This window comes from Macaca fascicularis, chromosome 17, assembly GCF_037993035.2.
Source record: "Macaca fascicularis isolate 582-1 chromosome 17, T2T-MFA8v1.1".
Lineage (NCBI taxonomy): Eukaryota > Metazoa > Chordata > Mammalia > Primates > Cercopithecidae > Macaca > Macaca fascicularis.
The window spans coordinates 59,887,427-59,903,503 of record NC_088391.1 but is presented as its reverse complement, the minus strand read 5'-3'; the positions used below and the strand labels follow the sequence as shown (position 1 = coordinate 59,903,503).

General features: G+C 32.5%; 1 pseudogene; it reads left to right on the top strand.

The window, feature by feature from the left end:
* The first annotated feature begins 1,571 nt into the window (after positions 1-1,571).
* Positions 1,572-1,735, top strand: LOC123569781 (small nuclear ribonucleoprotein F pseudogene; annotated as a pseudogene).
* The last annotated feature ends 14,342 nt before the right edge of the window (positions 1,736-16,077 follow it).

The following is a 16,077-nucleotide window of genomic DNA, read 5'->3' as shown; positions in this document are numbered from 1 at the left end:
TAAGAAAGGCAAGCATTTACTAAATACTTATATGACCAATATGATGCATTATAAATAATGCAATTACAGAATAAAAAAAGATATGTTCTATAAAATTTCTAAAAGATACTATAGTGAGTTAAATGGTGGAGTTCAACAGATATGTTCACGTTCTAACTTCCAGAACCTCTCAATGTGACTTTATTTGAAAATATAGGTCTTTGCAGATGTAATTATATTAGAGATTTTGAGATGAGATCATTCTAGATTATCTGAGTAAGTCTTAAATCCAGTGATAAGAGTCCTTATAAGAAAAACACAGAGGTGGGATATAAAGGGAAGAGAAGAAGGCCATGTTAAGGACAGAGGCAGCATTGGTTAATTTTTAAGTAAGAGAAACACATTTCTCACAGTTCTGGAGGCTGTGAAGTTCAAGATCAAAGCATCAGATTTAGTGCTCGGTTAAGGTTTTCCATCTGCTCCATGGATGGTGCCCTATTGCTGTGTCCCCACATATTGGAAGAGGTGAATAACTTGCTTGCACTTCTTTTATAGAGTCACTAATCCTATTCACTCATCACTTAATTACCTCCTAAAGGACTTACCTCTTAATACTATTATTGTATTGGCAATTATATTTTAACATAGGATTTTTGGGAGGGATGCATTTGGACCATGGTAACCTGATTTTGGCCTTCCTGCCTCCAGAATTGTGAGAGAATAAATTCCCATTGTTTTAAGCCACACCCATGTTGTGTTAATTTTTTACCACAGCTGCATGACAATAATACAGGTACTTTCTAAGGAAATTAGTTGTGTTAGACTAAATTTATCTTAAGAAAATAATTCACATATCACCCAGGCACAGCTACCTTTTATTTATCATTAATTTAATAGTCCAGGAACGGTGACCCTGGGTAGCAAGCCCTTATGCTGAACACAACTCAGATTTCCTCATTTTTTTGTCTTATTTACTCTTGATTCTTACTATAGTATGAATTTATTCTGAAGAAGATAAAAAAGAGGGTTGAAAAGTCAAATAACTCTCTGGAACACATCACATGACACTTCTTCTGACATTCCACAGGAGAAATCTTGGTTATAGTTCCACACTTGAATGCAAGGTGGGTGGGAAATATGTCTGGCTATCAGTCAATAACTATGAAGGAAGAAGAGAAATGTTTTGATGAAATGTTGACATAATTTGTCAAACTTAGCTTTTCAAAATTAAAGTTGAGTTAATATTTTGTAATCGTTAAGTAACTTATACAAAAATTTGTGTATATACAAATATGCAGTTTTACTTGTTCTTCACATGAAGTTTTATAATTTTTAGAATGTATACAAGATAGATCTTCCTCCTCCTTTTAAAGACAAAATAGGAAAAATTTTGCCTCAAGACTGCAACGTTAATCTCTGCTTCTTTCTAGTCCCCCTCCTCCTAGCCTATGCTGCAAATTTTAACCATCACAATAGTATGCACTAATTCCTTATAATAAATATTTTATATAGGAGCTCAGTGATTCAGAGCTTGTGATAGGTTATCTAGTCACAAGGAACAGGGGACTGGTGGGCCTTAGACTGTAGTTGTTATGAATTTACCCCTCACTTCCAACTTTTTCCTCAATGAATTAACAGGGAAACCAGTGATAGTGAAATTTAAGAGGAGAAAGGAATACAAGGGTTGCCTTGCCCCATCCACTTGCTATCTGTAGATGGCTATATGAACATGCAGCCTCCAAATATAGAAGATTAAATAGATGGGGTATTGTCCAGACATATGGATAAAGTTTTAATGAGGCATAATAATGTCCCTTTATATGTGTGTGTGTGTGTGTGTGTGTGTGTGCGTGTGTGTGTGTGTATATATATATATATATATATACACAGATCTTATATATGGTTCTGTTTTGCTGAAGAATCTTAATTGATAATTGTACTTTATGAAAATAGAAAAGATAGCTTTCTATTGTTTTTATTTTACTGATTGCATATGTATAGCATATGTGGATGATGATGTTTTCTTATAAGCTTTCTTACCTATTAAATTTTATTAAAGTAATTTTAATGTGTAAAAAGGAGAATATTGAAGGAGAAGATCTTTACCAACAATATATGAGTGTGTCAATGCGAGTAATAATAAGAAATAAATATTAATACCAAATTCCCTGATAGATAAAACAATGTAGTCACATTAAAGCCTGTGAATGCTAGAATAACAGCTTAGAAAACAATGTCTTTGGGAGTCAGCCCCGGAGAGCAGAATCAAAGTCTAATTCAGGAATATACCCCAGTCCTCAGGGAGAAACAATCACAATGTTTGCTCAGAGGTATTTCAGATGGATTTATTATTTATTCCTTTATTTAATTTTTACAGTTCAGTGCTCAATATCTATCACTCATTATTTTCTCTTTCCAGATAGAAACAGTAACTGGAGTTCTGTAGACCATGTTCCACCTCTGCATATTGCATTTTTTGGGGAGCAGGTAACCTGTATTATTAATTCATAAGTCTCTGGATGAAGAAAAGCCAAATATATCATGATGCGGAGACTACTGTGCATTAACTTCTGATAAAGATAACACATAATCCAAAGGTAATGGATTTTGAGCTATTGCATAATTGATAGGATTTTAAACTCTTTCATTTGGATAGAAGAGTTCATTTTTTGCATAGAAAAGAAAGAGAGATGAATATTTTATTTGTGGTAGAGCCTTCTAATGCTTACCTATATCTGTAGATGGCTATAGGAACATGTTTCTCATCAGGTTGCATGATCACATAACCATCTACAGACACCAATTGAATGGGACAAAGTAGCCCTTGTAGTACATTCACCACTTAAATTTTACTATTGCTGGCTTCCCTGGTAATGCCCAGATATACAATTACTGCTCAAATGGCAAAGCCATGTCATTCTATCTAACTGTAAGTTGGTTGTAGAAGTAGCATGATTAACAGCACTTCATTCCAGAGAAAGAACAGCAAGCAGAGTTTTCCTCTGAATTAGTGTGACCCTTGATATAGTGTATGGAAGAATTAACTTTAGTTATGTTAAGATCACACTACCATACTCTTATTTTTAACATAGGGCACCTTGATAGATATCTCAACATGAAACAAATAGAACTTAGATAAACTAAAACATACACTTAATACACCAAAAGTTTGTACAAAAGTAAATGAATAGACAAAGGAACACAAATAATTCAGTAAAACTAAAACCAGAATAGAAAATGAACAGGAGACCTAATGCCAGGAAATGATTGCTTTGGGAAAGAACAGCCTTATGTGGTGGAAGACTATTTTAAAACTTGCATGTTCTGATTTAATTAAAGTGAGCTTGAGAATTCTGCATTAAGTAGGAATTCCAAAACCCATCCACCTCTAAATAAAACAATAAAACAATGTTTTCCTGTCCTCATATTAAGTGGAAAAAAATAATAAAACTGGTAATTCCTAGTTAAACCATTTTTATAGTTTCTACTGGTTAAACCATTTTTATGGATTCTATTGAATATAATATAATAAACCCTATATGATATGGAAAATTCCCAGCATAAAACTTAAATCTAAGTGGACTATGTTATATAGAAATCACTAGTTCCACCATTTCAAACTCATTTTAGGAAAACAAACAATAGCAACACTAAGGATTGTGAACACTGGGATTATCAGATATGGAACATAAAATGACCTAATAACTGAAATTATAAACTCAATGAATGAATTGATAAAATAATAGATTAGATCAGGCTGAACATGAAATTAGTAAAATGGAAAACATATGTTAATCAACTGAATACATCATAGAAAATAAATAGAAATAAACAATATGTTGATAGTCATGAGTGCAGTTAATGTTAGTAGTCAAGATTTCTAACATAAATATAACTGGAATTACATAAAGATAATAAAAGTGTGCCAGACATGGTGGCTCACACCTGTAATCCCAGCACTTTGGGAGGCGGAGGTGGGCAGATCATGAGGTCGAGAGATGGAGACTATCCTGGCCAACATGGGGATAGCCCGTCTCTACTAAAAATACAAAAATTAGCTGGGCCTGGTGGCGAGTACCTGTAGTCCCAGCTACTTGGGAGACTGAGGCAGGAGAATCGCTAGAACCGGAGAGGCGGAGGTTGCAGTGAGCCGAGATTGCACCACTGCACTTCAGCCTGGTGACAGAGAGAGACTCTGTCTCAAAAACAAAAAAACAAAAATAATAATAATAATGTGAAAATGTTACATTGAATATATAATGGGTGATACTTTCTTCAGAAATTTTGCAAATAAATCCTCAGATTCAGAAATTCCAGTGTATATTAAGCAAGATAAATAGATTAAAATACAAAGCTAGGTAGCTACCATGATTGAATCTGTTGAACAAGATAGGAAAGCAAAACAATAGAACACAAAATAGTTTTTATAAACATACACACATGTAAATGAATAGTTGAGACATTACAAACCAGGGAGAATATGATATTGAGACAATTGATCATTTATCTGAAAAGAAATCAAATAAACTCTCCGACTCATAAAATTTAAAAATAAATAAACTTCAGGCTATTAAAAATTATGTGTAAAAAATATTTAAATAATGAAATAAATATTTTTATATACTTTGAACGGAGAGTAATTATTCCAACTATATGGAAAATGATTCCAAGCCAAAAATATATATGTATATTTTTTATAAACCTGACTACTTTAAAATTTTAAAATTAAAGCTAAAAATTGATATATTTGAATCCCAAATAATATAAAGTATACATAAATATATACAATAACACTTAACTATACACTTTAAAACAGTTAAGATGATAAATAGTTAGATATGTTTTATCACAATAAAAAAATTGAAAAAATGTATATATTAGAGAAATTCATTCATTTTAGGGTATTATTTTCAATACAAAAAATTAACAAAACATTCAATCTTAGTGTATTAGTTGGTGTTCTCCAGAGAAACAGAATATGTGAGAGAGACAGATATTTATTATGAGAATTGGTTTACATGATCATGGAGGCCAAGAAGTACCGGGATCTGCGATCCACAAGCTGAAAAGTTAGAAAAGATGGTCCGAAGGCCTGAGAAACAGAAGCTCCAATCACAAAGTAACTATGCAATTTTAACTAAATAATTTCATTTGCAGGGACTTTACTGTTTGGATTTGATTGGATTATACCTAAGCATTTCTGTGTACTACCCAATTGTAATTTTCCAGAATTTACTGGTTTTATAGGGATATTCAATGTCCAGGTGAGGGAGGGAGAATGGGTTTAATATAGCAGGAGTGAGTTTAGATTTTCCAATGTACTAAGTAGGGAAACAGCCAAAAAATTAAAATACATTATTTAGTCATACGTAGTTACAAAATTCCTACTTCTCATATTTGTAATTTTCAAGGAAACATAGTGATTTTACTTTTTTCATTCCTTCCAAAAGAAGAAAAATATGCGTTTATTTAACATAAATAATTATATGATGCTTAACTCTTTCAAACTCAAGTTTTTGTTTCCCACATCTTAACTTCTTTCTCAATAAAGTTATTCTCATTACTGTTAAACTCTGCATACCCACCTGCCCTCTTTCTCCCTCTTGCACACTATGTGTGTATATATATACGTGTACATATATGTGTGTGCGTCTGTATATATGTGCATTTGTGCCTTATTAAACTTTATTTTTTATAATTTGTCCAACATCTACATCAAATTACCTTTCTTGAAAATAATACGTTTCTTGAAGAAAAGATGACTTTCAGCGTTTTTCAGTGTGTGTGTATGCTCACATATATATATATTTGAGATATAGATATACATATATATGTAGATATGTACAGTATATAGATAGATAAATTTCTAATCATTGATACTCTTCACTTAGGTCACTTACTTCCAAATTATGATTTATGAGTACTTTATAATTAGGAACTATTTTAAGTAAACTTGGTTTTAAAAATAAATATATTTTATATATTCTAAATATTTGATGATCAATAATATCTTTCTTGTATGTTTTAATTATAGGACCTAAAATTAATGGCTACAGTACTTTCTAATTCAATGATATTCCTGATAAAGTTGACTGTAATTTATATCTATTTACTTTACTTATTTTCTCATGATTATTTGTTTGCTATAATCATGAGATTATAATAACAGAATTTGCAGAATGTATTTGTCCCAAATTGAATTTTCACCCTCTGAATCTAATGATATATAGCAAATTCATTAAGATCAGAGTATTTTTTATTTTACTCATTTTTCTATCATTTGTATGCAGATTCTTAAAATTGTATATAATGGTTATTTGTTAAATTATCTCGATATCTTAAAAATGATATTAAATATATATCATCTTAAAATTTAAAAAATATGGCATTTTACTAAGAAAAATTATTGTTTTTAATTCTCAATTATTACATATTAAATCAATTATTCTCTTTTCCCAGTGCACGAAAACTTTAATCATGAGGTTGCTTCATGAGTTAAAACTGCCGCCCTCTTTCTCATTTTCCCATTTTCCTTGATGTGGCTTCTTAGCTAGAATATTACTTATCTTGCCTTCCCTAAGGCAATGTTATAACGGATTCTGGCAGAAAGTCGGTAATTGCTATGAGGTGCTTGATTCCTTCCTGCTGATTGTCACTGAAAACAATTGAACATCATTTCCTTGAATATGTTAGTGCTACAAACTAGCTCTTTACTTTTGACAACACTCAGTTCCAAATCAATGACTTTTTCAATTTTTCTTATTCCTTCAATTTTTAATTCTTTTCTGCTTGAGAGAATTGCTGTTGGTGTCTCAATTGGTGCTCAGCATTTGTGTAATGTAGGTGAGTTATTTTGAAGAATATTCTAGAGAAAATTCTCTTTTTGACTGTTATAGCTTCATTGCTGTGCTAAATATGTATACTTGATTAAAAGAGGGAAAATGCTTGCATGTTCTCTCTGTAAAAGAATGAATGACAAATACTGACTGTAGTCACTTAAAATATACAACACAGAGTCACATCTTAAAAATGTCTGAAAAGTACGTCAGTAGATAAATGTGTTCAACATTGTTTAATAAGTGATTTCACCATTTAACCTATTTTTAAATTTATTGCCAGTTATTAGCATCTACCAGAATTTATAGGTTGTTTAAAGCATTTGGACAATGGATAATATTTCTTGAGGAATTCTAAGAGGAATATCATTATGGGTTAACTTTTACTGAAGAAACTGTATGTCAAAAACTGTGTCAATTAAGGGACAATGAGGACATAACACAAGTTATCTGCTGTGTTGTTTTCTTGGAATAGAAAAAAGGACGGTATTTGAGCAATCTTACATAACACTCTATCTTACGAAATTAAATCACTGAGTTTTTTTTTAGTACCCACATTCATGTTGTTGGACTTAATGTGGGAGAAAATATGTGTGTGTGTGTATGTGCATGTGTGTGTATACAATAATAACAAGCTAAAAAGCCTATAATTTATTTTCTCCTTAACTTAGACAATTAGCTTTCCATTCTACTGCATATATAAGTTGGTATCAAAGAAGTAGATATATCACTGTTTCAGAAGAATATTCTCAATTTCTAATTCTCTTGACTGTGAATAATATATTGTGTAGAAAATAACAGAAACTGACTGAGATGAAAAGTGATGCAGAAGAGTCAAATCTAAATGTTAGGAATTTGACTTTATTATTTTATGATACATCAAGATCCTCTAGGAAAAACATACATGATCAAAATTCTATGACCCAAATCTATGTTTTGATAAGTCTAAAATAGTGCATTAGTTAAGTAAAATATAAATATTCTACATGTTAAAATCATTTTGTTATAGTTTGTTAGTGTTTTTTTTTTCTTTCTTAGTGAAATGCAGAATAGTGCATTTTTAAATCAATGATGTCTTAAATTCAATGAAATACAGTAAATGTTCAACATATAGCCAAGGAATTGAATACACATCAGACTTATCTTTAATCTTTCCCCCAGTTGTATATCATGTACTTTGGATTATACACATTGAAGAAATATCTTTTGAATTAAAACTATCCATGAAATAAAGTTATTTCATTCACTTCATTTAAAATTAATACTGACTTAAGGTATAAATTTTTATTTTGATTGATTTAAATTTAATATGGTTCTAAGGTATTGATTTTTTATAGGAAGATATTAAGAATTTTATACTTATCAGAGGGTGTGAGAAATAGAAATAGAGTTAATCAACTGAAGTAGTTAATATTGATTAGGTATTCTTTATAAAAACAAACTTGAAAATGTTTTACTTCTCAAAAAATTTGCTGCTCTGAATTAAAAGGTCATTAAATAAACAAATTTTGTGATATGCATTCTTCTTTCAAACAAATTTCAAGTTTCAGAGTTTCCAAAATATGTACGTATTAAAAACAACATATCAGCAAGGAAAACTGGCTAGCTTAATAGACTTTAGAATGATTGCTTAGTATAATGAATTATGTGCTTTAAATGATTAGGAATATGATTTCTGTTTTCATCTAGATACCACTTATTTTGCTTTTTAAATTCCTTGGATTTTGAATAAACTTCAGTTTTTAAGCTTACTTAGCCAAATAATCCATAAGTATTTTAGGAATGATATTTGAAATGAAGAATAAACACTGAAAGAGACTGTTCGACAGACTTCCGCTATCAATTATATCAGTAAATATCATTGGCAATACAGGGCACAGCTAATCTTCTGGGGATGTTTTTAGGGGCGAAACAATATACTTAATTGTTTTCCAGCCTAGCACTAATGAGGTTGCTTAAGACTTTCTTACTTTTTAATGGGATTTTAATTTTTAAAGGAACAATGCCAAGATTTAATTATACTTCTTTGCCCTTATGGACAGTTTTCATCCATGAATATAGCAATATCTACAACAAGTCTTGTTGTTCCTTTTTTTATACATAGAAAGGAAATTAAAGCCGAAAAGTACTAAGTGACTAGCTAGAGGTCATAGAGCTCATCAGTGGAAAGGCTGTACAAGTAGTAGAATCACAGCTGTCTCTTCTAATTCTGTCTACCAACTCAAGACATTTTCCATTCTTAAACTGCCTGTTCTTCTTATAACAGTGTGAACAAGCATTGAAGACATCACTGGGTTAGACAGAAAATTATAAACTTGGAGGTTTTTTCTTAATAATTTTACTTTTTTATCAAACTACATTCTTATGAGAAATCATCTACAATTAAGTTCTGATATATTTTAAATTCTATCAATTCAGAATAGTATAATACCTGGACATCCAGCATTGATTCTTTTTAGACTGAATTGTACGGACATTGCCCTATCCTATGCCCTTGAATCAGTATTGCAGAAATTCAATTGCCCTACCCTTAACTTCTTTCACAAAGGCTGACTTTAGTTATTGTGAGTATGATGGCTGTAAAATAGCAATGTCCTCTTGGGAATCATGAGAATGAAAATTAAACAAACAATTGTTAAGTAAGCTTAACAATTCAATGTCGCAAGCAGGAAAATACATGCAGCTCTAAATTTTATCACAATTAACTCCTCCTGAGTTTTTGTTATACATTTCAACTTTCAATGTGAAACTTGTAATTATTTACCTTCAAAAATTGTTAATGATGTATTATCTACTTGCAGTGAAACAATGTAATATTGATTGGAATCTCTTGACAGAAAAAGCATGTAAGCTAATATGTCAGTAAAGCATTCCAAAAGCACCTGATGTTTTCTCTATTGATTTCTCAACCTTGAAAAAAGACAATGAGTTCCTAAACATGCTCTGAGAAATACTCCTGAGAGAAGACTATGACTGTGTGCAAATTATTTCAAAAATAACATAGTGCTTTTGAGCCCTATATTGACATGAAGTATATTTGAAACTTTTGCATATAAGAAGATGGTAGCCTTTGTCAGAAATAAACTTACACGGACTTGTATATATTTTGATATATTAGAATATGATGAAAGCCTTATGCAAAACAGGTAATCCCTTGCTACTTTTCTATTCCCAATATATAGTCTGTCTGCTGTTTGTTTTTCAAGATTTAAAATCATCCCTCAATTTATCTTCTACTATATTTGACTTCTCTTATAGATATGATGCAGTTGCTTGTAGCAGTTTCAGACCAGAAAAAAAAAAAATGGGAAAAAAATCTGTATGACATTGAGCCAACATTGAACAGCTAGGTCCCAGGTAAAGAAGCATCATACAAAGGTGAACCAATGCTCCCTTCCCCTGTGATCTGTTCTGTTATTGCTCTCAAAGCATTTGCTGACAAACTGGGCAGTAAGATGCTGCTAAGAGTCAGAAAAATTGGCAAAGCTCTGGCATCCTTACCGAGCCGAGTAGAACAACAACTTGAAATTTAAGCATCCCCAAACAGAGGATTCAAGGTCCCCAAAAGAAGGGAGGCACAGAAGAGTGGGACTGAAACTCAGCAACTGTTTTCCGCTCCAAGCACTTGCAGATAATTCTGTAGGGGCCTAGAGGATAAAGAGCCAAGCTGAAAGTGGCTGAAAAGTTCAGTGGTTTTCAGAAATCTTACTGTACCAAGGTGCCTAGAGATGGGGTTCAGGAAAAAACAATGCGGGGCTAGGAAACAATGACCTCTGGAGCTAAATTTGGATCACTGCAGGGATATCCACTCTGTGGGCAGCTTTTCCAGATAGACTGAGGCTTACCAGGACTGCAAACCAGCCTTGATTTCTAATTAGATTAAAGTAATTTACTCCACTCTGAGCCTCATATAACTTAAAGTGGATCTTGTCAGGAGAAAGGTAACATCACAGTAGCAGATGATTTCGGTTCCCTACCAATCTCCATGGATCTGAACTATTTTACTTTAAATCAGTCCTTTTTCTAGATGCGAAGACCTGCATAGGATCCCACTGGTTTAGTGTTTGTGTGGCAGGCCAGCAAGGGTGGGCCTTACCCTAAGCAGACCTTACTTAGTGGCAAACACTGTGGTTCCCCTGCCCTTGCATGGAATATCTCCAAGGTGCATGTTGTAAATTATTTCCTGCTTCATCAGTGGGATTACACTATACTTTCCCATACTGGTGATTAATGTGGTAATTCAACTTTCAATGACTTCTTTTCCTTTCCTTCTCCTACTTCCTCACCCTACTGGCATTTGTGCTCAGAAGCACAAGTGTGCTCAAATAAACTGTGTTCAAATTCTTGTCCCAGGTTTAGCTTATAGAGAAACTAAATTAACACTATAATTCAATGCTTCTATACTTTGTATAATATCTGGTTTTCAATAGAAAACTAATTAGGCACACTGCGAAAATGTACAAAGAGAGGAAAGAAAGCAGTTGAGACAGAACAACAGGTGACAATGGATGCTGGATTTCCAAGCATAATTTTTGAAATAACTGTGATCTTTAAATACTGCCATAACACACAAATTCACAAATAAAAATTTTAACAGTACTCAATCTATTATATATTCTACAATTTTCTTTTTGGTAATAAGATTTATAATTATAAAGGGTCAAAATTATTTCAAACTGGCAAGTTTCTAAGTATGAAGGCACCAGCTTTTTAAAATCTTGGGTTTGACTCCTGATGAGTTTTCTTGCCATCATGTCTATATTTAAACTTATAATAAATGTTTCTAAAATGAGAATGAACAGTGCTTGTACTACCCCATTGTTCTTTCTATGATGAATAAATATTTGCTATGGATTTTAATTCTCCTAGTACTCCTGTCACTATAGAATCTTCTGTTCCTTACTTTTTAGGGCTGTTGAAGAGCAATCATGCCTGCAACTGACGCCTTTTCCATTCATAATGTGTAATGCATGAGGGTTTAATTTGTGAATTCCCTATTTTAAGAATTCTCAAAGTCCCTACTCTCATCTTACTGTGTTGAGTGCTTTGTAAGCATTTGATAAATCTTTTATTTCATCGATTCACACCCTCTCATTGGTTAGGAGACTATTTGCTATATACTGATTCTCACTATACTTTCCACTCATAAAATAAATAAGCCTTTGATCAATCACATAGCTTTCAAAAGAGTAGTCACAGAAAGATGAGAGAAAGTGCCTCCCACCCAAAGAAAAACCTCATTTAAACAATTTTAATGTTGAGGCAAGGAATAACACAGGATACCCTCATTTTCTTATTTTCCTTTAATGCATTCAGGGTATTTTCCTCTTTCATACTAAAATACAAACAGAAAAAATACTTTAAAATATTTTTAATGACTCTAACGCCCACACTAAAGTCAGCTTTGAGCACAGTAATTTAGGAATGCATGCCTTAAACAGTTATTGAACATATAATTTTGTTAAAATACTCCTTACTAAATAGTTGATGAATTTCTAACATGTAAAATTCATTTAACAATAATTAGAAAAAAATAGTATGTCATATTCCAACTAACTTGACATGTGGGTAATAATTTGTTTTGCAAAACAGGCAGTCTTTTAAAACATAATGAATTCTCCTTCTACTGTATCTTATGCTTCTTTCTATCTTGATTTTTATTTAGGGCATATCAAAGTTATTAAGTCCACTTGAGGTTGCATGAATTTGTTTACAAAAATGGGAAAAAGAAGCACATTATATAAGCCTCATTTATTCCAATACCAAGACTCTTACTTTCTTTAGAAATAATACTAGATGAAGTCACTTGGACTGAAACAGATGGAATTAGGGAAGAATTAAATCATTCCAATTCTGGATTTATTGCAAATCCTAAGAATTACCCAAAAAGGGGGAAAAAAGGAAAAAAAATACTATATTGAAGCTGTGGGAAGAAGAAATAGGAAATGATGAAACTTGCTTTAGAATTGTCAAAAATGTACAATTCTATATGTAGCATTTTGGTGTTATTTTTTTTTTCTCTGTACCATATGCCCTGTGACTATTTCAAACTGCTAACCTGATGGGACCTGTGAGCACATCTGTTTGACTCACTCCTTACCTTCTTCTTTACTTCATGGTACATTGCCCTGTACACAGTGTGAACTCCAATGAATATTTGATGAAGAAAAGATCTACTAGCAGGGAAACAAGCCTGCAAGGAGTCCAATCTATGGAATAGTAATTAGGGAGAAACTCCTTGTACACCCAGGCAAAACCCTAAGGAAAAGGCTTCAAAGCAATTTCAAGTGAATTCTTACAGATAATCAACAGTGACCTAATTAAGATTGTAAACAATGATATAAAGTTGGCCCAATAGAATGCCCACTTTATCTACCAAAAATGTTATGTGTGACCAATAAGAGCATATGAAAAAAAAACACATGAAATGACAAAATTAGTTTGGCACACACTTTTTTCTCTTTCTATATATTTATTTTCTTTTTCTCCCTTTATATAAAAGAATTTGATTTTTCTCCATATTAATTAAATATACACTCACATATATCCCAATGTTCTTCAATCATGATCAGAAGACGTGCTCTGCTCAAGACACATGTTTCCACTTCCACTGCATCACATTTACTTAACGTTTTCATTCCCTCTTGGAACAGTCAAATGGATTCGTGTTCCATTTATGATAAACTAATTCTTTCCATATCTCATAGATGAGGGATGATTCTTCCCCACTCTCCATATTCTGTCTCATGTAAAAAGAGCTCAAAATAATATTATACATCTATCATAGACAATATTTATATTTACCATATATGTCTATTATCATAGACAATATTTCTAATATGTTTTACCTTTATTCCCTCATTCAACTACATTCTCAAAAATAGAGAAAATAACATGAAAAGTAGAGTTTTGAAGAGAAACTAGGTATTTCTTCACCTGATTTTTTATTTCCTGCTTCCCTTGGGAACAATGTTGTGCCTAGAATACATATTCCCCTGTATTACTTCATGCCAGAAATCTCTACCTATATTTAAGGCTGTTTAATTCATAGTTTAATAACTAGGAAAACACTTACTCACATACATGAACCATGTCCTGGAATTTTCTCTCAAAATGCAATTTTGTCCTCTATGTGTTGACATTTTCATTCCTCATTAAGTTTATAATGTATGTTGCACACAAAAGTGTCAATTATTTGGAATCCCTTAAACAAATCTATTTACGAATGCTTCCTAGTAGAGAACAACCCTGAGTAACACCAATATTAGATTATTTGATCTAAGGAAAAAGAACCTGAAAAGTGCTTTTCTTACTAACATGAAACATGTTGCCCAATTTTTTATATTTCATTCAAATAAATACACATATCACTTTCACATTTTGTAAGTGTTGCTTTCATATCTAGAATGCTTTTTCTTCTCTCTTGTCAGCATGGATAAATAAAAATAAATAATATGCAAAAATATAAATCAAACAAAACTAGTGAAGAAAATGCAACTTGCGTCATTATCTTCTCCCCAGCAAATAGTCAAGAGTAAATTCCATAGAAGAAAAAAAAAAAAATCCCTACATTAGCTCTGTATCAAACAGTCTATAAAGGGGCAATAATCATTTTTACCTTAAGAACTGTGGCCCACTCTGGCTTATGCTCTGAGGGTCTATTGTAGCAATTCTTCTGTCATCTACATGTCTGCAGAGTTATGAGTTGGTAAATTACAGTGGATTGTACAAATTCCTGGCCTATATGTTTTAATCCTCCTGCAAGGCCTACTTTGGTACACACAACCTCAAAACTACCTAAGTGCTTTATATTATTGCTTTGAGTCCTGAAAAAGTAAGAAGCAGGTCTATAAGGGTATTCCGTAAGAGAAACCATGGGAAGACTTTAAAGAGAACCCCTGAGGAGTTTGCTTTTTACAAAAACGGGACAATTAATAGGATGGTTGTGCCTTACCTTTGGGTCAAGAGAAAATTGATTTGAATATTCAGTTAATTCAAGGAGATATTTGTAAGAGAAATTCAAACGAATTGTTGTAATCTAACAATAATATAACAAAATGTTTTAGACTGAGTAATTTATAAACAGCATAAATTTAGTTCACACAGTTCTAGAGACTGGGAAGTCTAAGATCAAGCACATTTGGTCTCTGATGAGTGCTCAGTTCCTCATAGAGGGCACCTTCCATTGATTGTCCTCACATGACAGAAAGGCAAAGGAGTTTCCTCAAGCCTTTTTATAAGGGTACTAATCACATTCATGAAAGTAGATCTCTTATTACTTCATCACTTCCTAATGACCCCAACTCTTAATATTCTGACATTGGATACGAGGTTCCAATATAACAATTTTTTGGGGAGAATACTGATATTCAGACCATAATATTCTGCTCTGGTCCTACCAAAATTAATGCCCTTCTCACATGCTAATAACCATTCTAATAGCCTCCAAATTCTGAACTCATTTCAGTATGAACTCAAAGTGTAAGTCTTCTTAAAATTATCTAATCAGACATGGGTGAGACTCAAAGATGTGTTTCATCCTCAGGAAAATTCTCCTCCAGCTGTGAGCCTGTGAAGTTGAATTACTTCACAGTGATTTGAAACACCATGGTTACCATGGAAAACCAAGAAAAAAAATTGAGAAAATCAATGAAACCAAAAAATAGTTCTGTAAAGAGATAAATTATACTGATAAGCTCTAGCCAAGATGACTAGAAAAAAAAAAGAGAGAGAGAGAGAAGAAGTCATGGTGAAACAAGCATAGGATAGATAGCCCAAGACCTGGTACCAATTTGTGTCTTAGTTTGGGCTGCTATAACAGTAATAGTATAGACTGAGCAATATGTAAACATCATAAATGTATTGCACACAGGTCTGAAGGCTGTGAAGTCCAAGATCAGGCCACTGGCAGATTCAATGTGTGGCGAATGTCCATTCCTTCTGGACCTTCCTTCTGGCAACTTCTATGAGTGTCTTCACAAGACAAAAGGGAAAGTGGGCTTTTTCAAGCTTGTTTTAAAGGGTACTTATCCCATTTGGGTTACCTCTTTCCCCTCATTCAAATTTTTATACTTTATATATTTGGTGAATTTGGTCCATTTCACACATCATCAAATTGTGGGCATAGAGTAGTTCATAGTATCCCCTTATTACACTTTTAATGGCTGTGGGACTGTATTGATGATTTCTCCTTCATTTCTGAAATTGTTAGCTTGTGTTTTCTCTCTTTTTTTTTCTAGTCATCTTGGCAACAGCTTATCAA